The sequence below is a fragment of the Lactuca sativa genome, chromosome 7, assembly GCF_002870075.4.
Source record: "Lactuca sativa cultivar Salinas chromosome 7, Lsat_Salinas_v11, whole genome shotgun sequence".
In the NCBI taxonomy this organism is placed as follows: domain Eukaryota; kingdom Viridiplantae; phylum Streptophyta; class Magnoliopsida; order Asterales; family Asteraceae; genus Lactuca; species Lactuca sativa.
The window spans coordinates 8,024,717-8,039,540 of NC_056629.2; the positions used below are offsets into that span (position 1 = coordinate 8,024,717).

General features: G+C 38.1%; 1 long non-coding RNA gene across 1 annotated transcript; it reads left to right on the forward strand.

The window, feature by feature from the left end:
- The first annotated feature begins 296 nt into the window (after positions 1 to 296).
- LOC111908209 (uncharacterized) lies at positions 297 to 1,537 on the forward strand. The gene is made up of 2 exons (XR_002855794.3): positions 297 to 831; positions 1,127 to 1,537. It is a non-coding gene; the product is annotated as an uncharacterized LOC111908209 (long non-coding RNA).
- The last annotated feature ends 13,287 nt before the right edge of the window (positions 1,538 to 14,824 follow it).

Consider the following 14,824-nt stretch of genomic DNA (forward strand, 5'->3'; position numbering starts at 1 on the left):
TGGGACCGTATTATAGCAAATTTGAACTATCGGGGACTGATTTGTAACTTTGCTAATGAATATGGGCTTTTTTGTAATTTAATTAGATTGGTTAGGACTGTTTTGGTAAAAAAAAATACCAAATGAGGGGTTGATTTTGAATAAATTGAATCGTTGTTTATGGATTGGGACTGATTCGATAAAGTTTTGTCAAGTGAGGGTTAGTTTTGTTTAATTTAAATGAAAGTTTGATTTTGCTTTGACCTTTGACTTAGTCAAAATCACAGATACGTTTTTAGGTCAAGTCCCGTTTTCACTCTTCAGTCGATCAAAAGGGCTCCAAGAATCGATAGAGTCGCCTTCTTCCCTTCAATCGATCGGGAACGAGTAAGAAGAAGGGATAGCAACGAAGCAGCCCCGATGGGCATCGGCTGTGGGTAAATCAGAGATGCTAATTCGGTTTTCATGTGATTTGAAGAAATAAGAAAGTGACGTTGGTGGTTCTTGGTCCGGTGGTGGCTCTTGGTCCGGTGGTGGCAATTTCGTCAAGGGGAGCATCGTCGGTGGTCGACGAGGCCGAAGTGGAGGGAGGGAGAAGCAGCGATCGTTCGTCGTTCGGCTTCGCAAACCGATGTGGTCTCCTGGGTTCGACGGGCCGAAGGGAAGAACGGGATGCGGTAGGGCATCAGCGAGGGTCGATGGGGTCCGAAGAGATGGAGAGCGTGAAGAAGCAGCGAAGTCTTCCTCGTCTCTTCCGGCTGCGCGGTGTGAGTTCAGGACACTGCAAACAGCGGTAGCAGTGAAGACAGGACCATTTGACCCTAAAGCAATCCAATGAAATGCAATGCGTTGGTAAGCCATCCTATAATTAGCTATATGCATTAGTTATATCTCCTTGAATCATCTTGATTTTAATCCCAAAGAGAGGATAAATCAGATGCTAACAAAAAAAATGTATTTTCCAGAAGAGAGAAACACATCGATCTAAACAGATGCATAGAATTTGAGAAAAATATGTTTCCAATTAACCATATAGAATCTAACTGATTAGCAGAATCATCTCGATCTTACCTTGAAGAGGCATCGACATTGATTTTAGTTTGTTTTGATAGAAATCATTGGAGTGTTTGGTTTTGGTTCTTGACAGGAAAGAAGGAGGATTGAGATGGGTTTTTGGGTTTGCTTGTTTGACAAAAATCGATGGGGATGATTGAAGGCAGTGAAAGCTTTTATTTCACATTTAAACTTGTGATTGTATAAAAAAATCTGATCCTTGGACTTAGTTTGATTTGATTTTAAGTTGAGTTTGAGTGTGGACTTGGGTTGAAGAAATTGTGCACGTTAAATTGTCATGTGCAGGGTATTTATTATTTATTTATTTTTTTTGAATCTATCATCAGATTTTGGAAAGCTTTGTGAGTGTTGAAAGTATTTTGGTTAAAAAAAACTAAAAGCAATGTCATTAGATATGTTTTTGAGAAAGGGTGTGGGAAAAGTTTGTAAAGGTACAATTTATTTAGAAAATGTATATGATTGAATTTGGGTATGTATTGATGTATGTATTGTTGAGAAATTTTATTGGTTTTATTCATGCGATATATGTATATACAAAATTAAACTAATACGTAAGGAAATATAAAATTATCAATTTGTTAAACATTGGACTCTTAAATTAAAAATTGATATATACCTAATATATATATTTATAAAAGTTTAAGCTCAGTGGTAGAGCGGTCGGCTGGTAACTGACTAGTCGAGCGGAGGTTCGAATCCTACTTGAAAAGCAATTGATTATGACATGTCTCATACTCGTATATCCACAATTCATTATGACATTTGTCTCGTACTTGTATATCCATACGTATATAAATTTTTATATATTTTGTGTTGCTATATAATTTTAATTATATAACTTGTGTTTACATGATTGATTTGGATCTTTGAAGGCACATATAACACCAAAAATATATATACATATATAGTGGCCTTGTCATTATACAATTTATAAACATTTTTTACAATAATAACTACAACATTATATATATATATATATATATATATATATATATATATATATATATATATATATATATATATATATATATATATATATATATATATATATCGTGAAGTATAACTCGATTCTTGTGTTCTCGCACCGATTATATAAGTTTCTAAAAGTGTCTGGTTAATGTTCAAGTCGTGATGATTCCAAAAATGCAAACGGAATTAAATTCCGGTATATGAAACTCCGCGAAATGACAGTTAAAGTTATGCGTTTAATTATGCTAAAAACGTCTGAGTTTTCAACTTTTATAAATATTTTTATCAAAAATATTTCAAATATGAAATTAAATATTAGGCTATAGCCTGAGTCCAAAAATGCTTTCAAAATTTCCATTGGAGGTATGCAAGTCCCTTAACGGTTAGAAACAATCTGAGCGATTTAAAAAAAATCAGTATTATATTGGTTTGTATTTTTAAAACGGTCGTATCTTTTGCATACGAACTCCGTTTTGGACGTTCTTTATATTTTCAGAATCAGGGAAACGTATACTACAAGACTGAAGTGTTTGTATCACTCACAACTACTTAATACGTAATTTCAGTTTTTCAGACGTATTCCTATGGTTATAGTTTAAGTTGTTTGATTTGTTTGACAGATTACTTATTTGGAAGTAAGATACCACCTAGTATCTTATAATAGTTAAAATAACTCATTTATTTTACATTAGATTCACTAAAACGTAATGAGTCAATTTACCAAGATACTTACTGTGAACTTGATCGTTCACAGTCTTTGAACTAAATTCCGGGATGTCACACTTAATCAGTTAAGACCCAATGTCCAGTTTTAGATCCTGGCTTATTAAAGTGTATTAAGCCGTAAAGTTGCCAACTTTATGCTTTTACATGTCTTAATGGGGTAAATATTGGATTTAACCACATTATCTTCATTAAACCACCTTCAATCCTTGCATGATTGAACTTAATCCATCAAGACTCTATTTTTATGCTCAAGGGAAATTAGAAACACTAGGATCTAACATTATAACCTTTTGGAGTAGCATATACTCTCAACAAATACCTTAAGGGCCATTTTATGATGAAATAAACCCTACTAAAAACTAACACATGGAGTCATCAAGGTAGAAGCCTTTTACCTCCATAAAGCTAGAAATGATGAGAAACCTCTGGATCTACAAACTTTTTCTAATCCAATGCTTCTTCACAAATCTTCTTCTTCTTTAAGAACCACACACAATCCAAAACATACACATGCTCAAACTTTAGGGAAATGGATTAGGGTTTCGAGATATGACTCAAGAGGAAAATGAGGTTGAAAAGGTGGTGAGCTTGAAGGACTTAACGAACTTAAATAGGGTGCAAACCCTAAAATTAGTGTTTTCCTCTGGCTTGAGTACGCCCTGCGCACGCATGGGTACGCCCAACGAACATAGCGGTCATCCCCGATTCACACATGTAAAGGAGTATGCCGAGTGTACCTTGTGTACGCCCAACGTACTCTGGTCTAGTCCTTGAGTAAATGAAATGATTGATAAGGTTTATACCTTACAATTCTCCCTCACTTGAATCAGACTTCGTCCTCAAAGTCCGTTGTTAGAAATAACTGTGAGTAATGCTACCTCATCTCATCCTCAGGCTCTCAAGTCCACTCTGAACCCTTCTGGTGCTGCCACTGCACCTTCATCAATTCCACAACCTTGTTCCTCAAGATCTTTTTTGTCCATTCAAGGATCACTACCGGTCTCTCAATATAGTTTAGGGGGTCATCCACATGAATATCCTCCAATGAAGCCACTATGGAATCATCAACCAAACACTTATGCATCTAAGAGACACGAAAAGTACTATGAATTTGACTGAGTTCCTCCGGGAGATCCAAAGGATATGCTACCCTGCCCACCCGGGCTACAACCCTACAAGGACCAATATACTTGGGGCCCAGCTTACCCCGCTTCCTAAACCGATTGCCACCCTTCCAAGGTGACATCTTCAGGAGTACCATATCCCTGACCTAGAACTCCAAGTCTGATATGCGTCTGTCTGAGTAGCTCTTCTGCTGACTCTGCATTGTCTGAAGTCTATCACGAACCTACTGAATTATCTCGTTCGTCTTGAATACCACCACGGTACTCCTCATGTCCCGCTGACCGACCTCATCCCACCATGTAGGTGTCCTACACTTCCTCCCATAGATCATCTCAAAAGGAGGTCGATCAATGTTGGTGTGATAATTGTTGTTATATGAGAACTCTGCCAACGGAAGGTACGTATCCCAAATACTGCTGAAATCCAGAAAACATGCACGCAACGTATCCTCCATGGTTGGAATACTCTTCTCACTTTGTCTGTCGGTCTATGGGCGAAAAATCGTGTTGAAGTGCAGACAATTATGCAACTCGTCGTGGAATTTCTTCTAGAATATGTAAGTAAATCGGACATCCCTATCTGAAACCACTATAACCAACACCCCATGTCATGCCACAACCTCCTGATGGGTTTTGAGCACTATAAAATCCCTATGCTACACATACAACCCTAATGCTTTGGATCTAAGTTTTCTCTAGTTATACATGTAAATTTCATTTTTCCAAAGCATGAAGCCTATCTAGCATGCAACTTGATATATGAATCATAAAAACTAGTTAGAAGATTACCTCTTGTTGTAGCTTGTTGAATTTGGCCTTTTGAGAACTTAACACCTCAAGTGTGATGCCTCTAATAAGTCACAAACACCACTAACAATTGGAGGACTTGAGAGAGAGGTTAGGAACACCCTAAAATCGGCTATAATCTTGTTAGAATACTTGTGTGTATCGATTTTGGGCCAAGGGGTTACATATATATATAGTGTAGAATTCCAAGAGTCATATGTAACCCTAATTCTTACACTTAGGCTTATGATCCAATAACCCATATGGACTAACTCTTCATGGGCTCTCATATAAACTTAGTCCATAATGGATCAATAGCCCAAACCATATGTATCACTAATTTACATAATTAGTCCCCATCAATTAAAGTAGTCTCTTTTGATCAATAAATTAATTCTTGATCAATACTAATTAAATAATATGATTTCTCCATTAATATATTATACTTATAATATATTAATAAATCACAAATAACCTCTTTCTCAAATATCCATCCTATCAGATTGTTCTGGTGAAGGCAATCCAAAAGGACTATGCTACTATCAGGTTAACTACATACATATAATAGTTATGGGCTTAGACACCTAATCCAATAGTCTCCCACTTGGACAAGTCTAATAACTATAAGTGTAAGTAAAACCGATTAGCAATCGTAGCTCTCAAAAGCCACTCTCGAACTCTGACGCGTCCTTTAGATAAAGGATCATATAATCTTCTGTTCATCAAGATATCATGCAAAAAAAATACATAGAACATAGTCATACTTATTGTCCAACAATTTGTTTCCCGATTTCCGATTTGTTTTGACATAGAACTTAACTGAACACATCAATTGAGTCCTGCCGGGCCCGACACGTAAGTTAAGACAAAATCATTGAGGGGGCCAAGATATCGCTTTCAATCCTCCAAGGATTAAAAGGAAAAAAATAAACTTCGACTTATATGCTTGTAATAACTACTTGTTAAATCATACATGACATCACGTTTTATAACATCAAGTTACTGGTGCATTTTTGTACTTTCAATGCACAACCAACTTGTAGTCAACAACTAATATATCTTGTCACAACTGGCAATTCAGGGTTGAGATTGTGAAGCTTGTACAAAACAAATTCCTCAACGTAACCTTGATGCATCAAAACAGTGAAATTCAAACTACAATGTTATATGAATTCATATGAACATACATTTAGAATCAAGTCGCAATAGCCTCTTATAAGCCCAAGTTTGACCCAATAGCTAAACAAAATCGAATTGTGGGCCTTTGCTTAGAGTTCTCGGCCCAAATACCTTATTAGGCCGAAAACCCTTTCTTTGGGCCTTATTAAGGCGAAAACCCTTTTTATTGGGCCCAACTAAGTCCAAAGCCCATACATGCTTCAAACCGAGAACCTATCAAGCATATAGGGTGTTTTTGGCCACCCTAAAAATTGAAAACCCCTCTTCTATATTGATGAAATTGGTTGGGGATGAGACAAAACAAAAAAATAATATTTAGTCATGCCACCTCATAGCTTTACATCCTATAGACCCTCAAACAACCATGCATGGTACTTGTTTATCCACCAAGCTTGTCTTTCCACTATTCTTTCCTTAAGATCAGGTGATCACCACAATACACACACCAAACATTTTTCTCCGAACTCATTCTCAAGCTCTCTCATCTTCTCTCGAAAATTCATGTGTGCCGTTCTCAAGAGTTTTTCTCTTCAAATAACTCACAAGAACTAAGTAAGTTCCTTGTAAAACACTAGTGCTTATATACATATTCGTGTTAAGATCATTCCATTTACACAACTATTTTCATGTGTGTGATTCTTAGAACATCAACCCATTGAGAATCTCCCCAAGACCAAGTTAGGCTCGAAATCTCTTCATTTTTCCTTCCTACCACACGAAATCAACCAAGGTGAGCTTCATATCCCACTATTTTTTGTGTTTTTCATACTTTTTTTTTTGGGGGGGGGGGGGGGGAATACAAGGCAAGTTTCGTTTAACCATTGGATATTTACATGCACCTACATGTTTATTGTACACTCCAAAGCTCACAAGGTGTGACAACCCGAAATTTCCATTATGTACAAACAATATCACTTCAATAGAAGTTATAACAGTCATAGTTAATTTCCAGACTTTTTCATATAAGTTTGAGTACTTCAGGGTTTACACTTCAGGAAATATCAGGAGAGTGGATGCACTAGGGTTTCATGCAACACTGTTATTCCAACACTTTGTTATATTAGAAATCATTTCGGGAATAAAAATATTTTCTGCCAAAAATATCTCAGGACTATAAATAGAATTCTGAACCAAATTCATTCATTATTCGCATTTCCAACTAGAGAAAATCCATTTTCTCTCTCACGGATCTTCGGGTTTTCGTCCCAAATCGTGAGTACACTTCTCTAGTTGTCTTATAATGCTTATTATGTGCTTAATAACATAGATTACATATCAAATCTGTGAGATTCGGGAGTTTACCGCCCAAGAACGTTCTTGGAGAGTAAACTCCAATATGAAGCACAAATGCTACCTAGTCTTTTCCCCATGATAAGTGCGGACTTAGGCTTATTTATAAGTGTATTTAAGACTAGAAAACAATCAAAAACACCAAGATCTATGTGTTCACGGCCCAAGAGGTTCTTGGACCGTGAACTCCAAAATCAAGGGCCAAAGAGTGTGTTAATCACTCCTAAAGCCTTGGACATTAAACCCTATTTAATCCTAGCTAATTTGTGGACTTTAAAACATCAAAGACACCTCCCCAAAGTGAGTTTATGGCCCTAGTAATGTTCTTGGGCCGTGAACATCAATTATGGGCACCAAAGTGTGCCTAGGGTCTTCATTTGCCTTAAACAATTGCCTAGAACATATCCTATGTGAGTAAGGGACTTGAAAGCATCAAAAACATCATTCCAAGGGAGTTTACGGCAGTAAACTCCAAAGGAATTGGCCTTGGGTCCATAAACTCCTCAAAGGAGTGTTTCTATGCCCTAAACTACCCAAAGGATTAAACCACCAAGTAGAACTTATTCTAGAAATCAAGTAACACTTCAATACAAATTATGTCAACATGTTTGAGAGCTTACGGTCGTAAACCCAAGGGTTTACGACCATAAACTCCTTATGTGGAGTTTATTGAAGAGTAAACACATATACAAGGTCCTTGAGAACTTTAAACCCCTTTAGCCTTGTCCCACAACAACTTAGATGCAACCATTAAGACTTATAACACCTATACAAGGTGTTTACATGTTCAAGAGTGTCCCAACTAAATTTATTAGTTATTATTTGGCTAATTAGTTATATACATGTTTATTATATGATAAATAGGCTCGTGCGTGTGTACAAGTCTCCGTTTGCCACCTAAAACAGTATCCGACACTCCATCCAATCCACTCACCCCAAGTGAGTTCATACCCCTTTAATTAACCTTTGAAATACTTTTAGATGTTTTAAATGATTTTATGGGGGGGAATACAAGTTGAATATTTATAGTTATTACATCAATCACATGTGATTAATAACTATAAAACCAATGATTTTATTACTGTTCAAACTATTTATCAAACTGTTTTTACTTCAAACTGTTTTACAAACTCTTTTATTTATCAAATACTTTTACTCAAACTTTGTTACACTTATTATAAATTGCATGCCCGTATATGTATAGTTATATAAGTAATGTTTAAAAGACTTAGGAAGGCTATCCACCTTGTTTCCTTTTCCTCGATTTGGATGTGGTCTGATAGGATATCGGGTACTAGTCTGAAGGTCATTTAAATATTAATTATATATCATGTGTACATATATAGACATAAAAGTGCTTCCATATTCATGCATACTAGTTACATCATTAATAGGCTACCATCGGGGTAGCACAGGATCATACTTATACTATTGCTAGATCAATGAGTCAGTTCATTCATGAGTCAATACTTATTACTATGAGAACATATACATTACATTACTATGAGAACATATACATTACATTACTATGAGTACATATACAACTATACTAGATAGAGAACATATACTACTATACCAGATAGAGAACATATACAACTATACTAGAAGGAGAACATATACAACTATACTAGAGAAAGAACATATACAACTATACTAGAAGGAGAACATATAGAACTATACTAGAGAAAGAACATATACAACTATACTAGAACAGTTCATTACATTACATATACATGAATACGTTAATTATTATGATATGAATCGGAGCATGACTTAAATGTCATGGCCCGAGTTGTAGCCAGAGTCTCTTGAAGGGAGAGCATGAGTTTGCGTATAGATCTATACTGGATTGACTATCCTACACCTTGCTGCTAGCTACAGCTGGACCTACAGGTCCGCGGGTGCCAAACGTCATTTCTTTTTACGACCTACATTTGTCATTGTTTATCCAGTCGATAGTATGGTACAATTAATCACATGATACCTTAATATAAATCCGGTTTAAGGTAGTTAGTACAGCAGTAGTTCCTATAATACAACACTACAGTACTACAATAGTTTACCCCTTACATATATTTAGTGATTATTTCACTTAAACATTAATGTACAAACTATATTTTGTTAATGATAGTTACACTTGGGAAATTACACACTTTTACAACAAACGAACATACAAAACAGTTAAGCCTTGGTAGAAGGCTACTTTAATAGAAAATATAGGATTTTCTGAGAGATTCAAACTTTTACAAACACTTACAAAAATTTACATACATTTTACAAACTTACACTTAAGACATGTTCAAACGTTTTGATAACAAACACCGACACTAAATACTTATGAACTCACCAGCTTAATGCTGATAAACTCTTTCAAAATAACTTGTATTCTCAAGTCATCAGTAGACAGGTACCGATGCCAGCTTTTGAGAAGATGGAGCGCATCCAAGACTCATCTTATTATTTTGACTTACTTTTTGCTGTCTATAACTGTACAAAACACACTTGTACTAAAATTATATATTTAATGCAATGGATGATGTTGTTTGCTTGTTTACTTTTACTATGTTGTGATACTTTACATGACGTCCTCCGCCCCAGAATGTTTCCGCCGTTCTCGGTTTTGGGGTGTGACAGATTGGTACCAGAGCAATGTTTATAGTGAATTAAGTATATCAACCATAAACGATATACTAACTACAAACCCATTTGGGATTAAAGCACTCTGACCAAGAGTCTATACTTTAAATATTAAAATATTTAATTAAGTATACTAGTCTGCATTCATACTAAAATGAGTGTCACAATGACAAGAACAAAAGTATTACGATTGTTAAATATCACAAGTGAACTCGGGGATGTATGGTCAGTCCTGGGAATGGCATAGCCTAATCAACTATGCTGGTCCGAGGAGTGATTAGCATATGCCCTAGAATGGTTGTGATATGTTAACAAGTCTAAAAACTTACCAACAATACCACAAGGAGATCAGTAGAACCTAAACTTGAAATACTATAGGTGTATTTTTGTACTACTACAAGCTACTTATATACTACATTCTTATACCTCTTTTCTCGCATAGATATCGTAGCTGGAATAGCTTAGTTGATTAGTCCATGTGTTACTCTCACCCTACCTATAATTGTTTCTTACCATTTTGTTCATCTTTCTAAACTTATAGCTGAGAGATGCCTCCTCGCAAATCTACCAGTAATAACCCTGCACCTCCACCACCTCCTCCGCCTCCGGTCATCGATACCACAGCCCTAAATGCTGCCGTAGCTGCAGCAGTGGCAACTGCCATGGCACAGTACCACTCTACTGATGCCAGCAGAGGTGGAACCCCAGTTAACTCTATTCCGGTTGAAACCCCTATGTGCTCGAGAGAGTGCTCTTACAAGGATTTCACCAACTGTAAGCCGATGTCCTTCCATGGCACTGGCGGAGTCATTTCCCTCTCGCAATGGTTCAAGAAGACTGAATCAGTCTTCGAAATCTGTTCATGCCTTACTGCGAGCAAAGTCAAATATGCCGCATGCACCTTTGAGGGAAAGGCCCTGATGTGGTGGAATGGCCACGTTAAAGCGCTGACTCTCGTAGTGGCGAATGATATGGGCTGGGAAACCATGAAGGACCTCATGATTGAGGAATACTGCTCGAGGGGCGAAATCCAGAAATTGGAGCAGGAGCTTTGGAGCCTAACCATGAAGGGCACCAACGTAGTCGCTTATACCGCCAGATTCAGCGAACTGTTTGTACCGAACACTAACGTTTTGCCCAAACGTTCTTCCTTTCGGTCACTCTTCTCTGAAGCTTCTTCTTGAGCTTTCCTAATACTTTCCATAATCGTCGAGACAACTTCTATTCTCAACGCTCTTGGCCTTTTTCTCTCAAGGTTAACTTTTCGACTAAGAGCATCAGCGACAACATTTGCTTTACCGGGGTGGTAAAGTATCTCACAGTCATAGTCCTTGAGTAACTCTACGTCATTGTCTCATGTTCAATTCCTTCTAATTAAAGAGATACTGGAGACTCTTATGATCAGTGAAAAGTTTGCACTTCGTGCCATAGAGGTAATGCTTCCATATCTTTAAGGCAAATACTACCGGTGCCAACTACAAATCATGAGTGGGGTAGTTCTTTTTGTGCTCTTTCAATTGTCGAGAGGCATATGCTATCATCTTTTGTCTTTAGGTCAGAACACAACCCAAACCGACTCCAAATGCGTCACTGTATACCACAAAGTCTTCAACTCCATCAGGTAGAGAAAGAATCGGTGCTTCGCATAACTTCTTCTTTAGGTTCTCGAATGCCTCTTCGTTTTTCTCACTCCACGTATATATAGCTCCTTGTGGGTCAAAGCTGTCAATTGAGCAACTATTGAAGAAAATTCTTGGATAAATCTTCGGTAATATCCGGCTAATCCTAGAAAGTATCAGATCTCTGTGGGACTTTTTGGTCGTTCCCACTTCATCACCGCTTCGATTTTTGCTGGGTCAACCATTATCCCTTCTTAGGTAACCACATGACCTAAGAATTGGACTTCTCGGATCCAAAAATCACACTTGGAGAACTTTGCATATAGCTTCTCCTTCTTCAAGACTTCCAACACTTCGCGTAGATGTTTTCCATGCTCCTCCTGGATTTTTGAGTAGATGAGAATGTCATTTATGAACACTATCACAGATTTATCGAGAAATGGTTTACAAACCCTATTCATCAAATCCATGAACGCTGCTAGAGCATTGGTTAGTCCAAACAACATAACCAAGAACTCGTAGTGTCCATATCTCGTTCTGAATGTAGTTTTCTCAATATCCTGCTCTCTTACCTTTAGCTGATGATATCCTGACCTGAGATCGATCTTTGAGAAATAGCTCGAACCTTGCAGCTGGTCGAATAGGTCATCAATCCTTGGCAATGGATACTTGTTCTTTACCGTTGCATTGTTCAGCTCTCGGTAGTCTATACACATTCTCATGCTCCTATCTTTCTTCTTCACGAATAGCACCGGAGCTCCCCAGGGTGATGAACTAGGTCTAATGAAACCGTTGTCCAACAACTCCTGAAGGTGCGTCATGAGATCCTTCATCTCTGTCGGTGCCAACCAATACGGTGCCTTTGCTATCAATGATGTTCCTGGTAACAAGTCTATTCTGAACTCTACTTGTCTATCAGGTGGTAATCCGGGAAGATCTTCGGGAAAGACTTCCGGGTAATCACACACCACTGGTATAATCTCCACCTCCTTTTTCTCCTTCTTTGCATCGTTCACGGATGCTAAGTACGATGCACATCCCTTGGACAAACATTTCCTGGCTTTCATCAGGGAGATGATTCCAGAATTTACTCTATGTTTGTCCCTGTACACCATAAATGACTCTTTTATGGGTGGGTTCACCCTTACTATCTTCTTCTTACAAAAAATCTCAGCATCGTTGGCGCTAAGCCAATCCATTCCCAAAACGATGTCGAAACCGTGTAACTCTATGGGTAATAGCTCCTCGTGGAATTTATTTCCATTTAGGTCGATGACAATGTTCCTAATACGATCACTAACAGGTATGAACTTGCCACTAGTAACTTCTACAATCAGGGTATTATCAAGTTTTTCTACAGGCAATGCTAGTTTCCCACCAAACTTATGTGACACAAAGGAGTAGTTCGCTTCGGAATCAAACAGTATATTGGCAGGCAAACAATTTACAAGAAAGGTACCTGAAGCGACATCTGATGCCTCCTTCGCAGCCTCGAGCGTCATCTGGAAGGCTCTCGCCTTCGGATTCAGTGGAATGTTGGGCTTTCCTGCCTCTTTCTTATTCGAGCAGTCCCTCGATATGTGCCCCTCCTTATTGCACTTATAACATGCCTTTTAGTGAACGTGCACTCGCTGGCATAGTGCCCAGGCTTTCCACATTTAAGACAAGTGACTCCTCCATCACATTTCCCCTGGTGCTTCTTCTTGCACTTGTCGCACCATTTGGCTTCACCTCCTCCAGACTTATGCGTACCAGACCTTGAGAACTTGCTTTTCTTGCTAAATTTTGATGACCCAACAAATTTCCTTTTCTCTCGCACCTTCGCCCTCTCCAAACTCTTCTCTCGTATCTGGGTCTCCACATTCTTAGCAGCCAAAATGGTGGCTTTAAGAGTGGCAGTTTGCTTAACCATTGGACTGAAGTCTGCTGGTAATCGAGGGCAAACTTGTTAACCTTGGAGAGTTCAGCTGGGACTAGGTGAGGAACAAGCTTCATTTTCTCTGTAAAGCTCGCAGCGTATTTAGTAACGCTTTTCTTCCCTTCTTCAGACTCTTGAACTTGTTGTTGATCTCCAGAAGATCCTGCTCAGAGCAGTATTGCATCTTTAACTGCACCAGAAAATCCTCCCACGACATCTTGCTCGCTTCTCCTTTGGGCATTAAATCAGCTAGTAGCTTCCACCAGCTTAGTACTCCAGATTTCAACAGAGGAACCACGAGAGCGGTCTTCTGCCTGTTGCTACACTCGCAACTCTCAAATATCGTCTCCATCTCGGAGATCCCGTTCATGACTTCCACCGGCGTCGGGCTTCCAAATAGACACGGTGGTTTGGATGCCATGAAATCCTTGTATTTGCATCCACGTCCGTCATTTCCTCCATCATGGTGGTTTCACCTAACTATCGGTGGGTTGGCTTGACCAACAGTCCTACTGTAGTTTCCTCCTTCTGACTGCCCATCATTCAGCTCGGGTTGTTCAATTGTTATGGTAGTTCTTCTCAATTCTGTTGAAGTAAACGCCTTGTTTCCTCCATTTGGCGATCCAACATCATCTGGATCTTCACTTGCACTCTAGCCAACGTCATTGGCTCAGGTGCCACTTCGACGACAACAAGTATTTACTGTATCACTGTAGGTTGAGGGGGTTGGTTCTTATTTCCATTTGTGTTTACGTTTCCACTACGGGTCCTTGCCATCTTGATCTATACACCGAATAAGGTGAATTTAGATCTTTATTTAGGATTGATGTTCAAATCATCCTTATCACTCCGAAACATTTACATGTTAGTTCTAATATCGTACTCGTACGTTTAGAATCCTAAATACATAAGGTTTCCAGATCCGGTCGGCAACAGACCATACATCCGAACAAATAACAGCATATCAAGCACAAAGCAATTACAACATAAAAGCATTTAGGCATAATCCCTAAAATAAGCTAGTGCTCACATCTCACAATCATCGCTTAGCATTCTAAGTTTAAGTCTAGAAATCCTACAAATTCCTAGTTCGCTTAAACTAATGCTCTGATACCAACTGTGACATCTGTGACATCCCCAAAATCTCCGCCAGAAAAGACCGGTTTCATTTATGCTTTTTAAACATTTTCAGAGTAAATCCTTTTGATTTTTTATAAAAGAGATGCGAAATTTGTTCCCAAAAACAAAACATGATAGAATAGATTTTTATCAAAACATTTCACAAATAAATATGATTTCATTTCATAATCAAAAATTGATATGTCATGTTCCGATACAGATCATAAAGCATAAACGATAACATTACAAGTCATTCAACAAATATATACATATACAGACTTGTAAACAAAACAACTTGATGATTCACCCATCTTATGCCCTTGCGCCACTTCCTGTAATACAAATAAACTGAGTGGGTCAGGCTTGGGAGCCTGGTGAGCATATAGGGTTTTCAACCCACAATA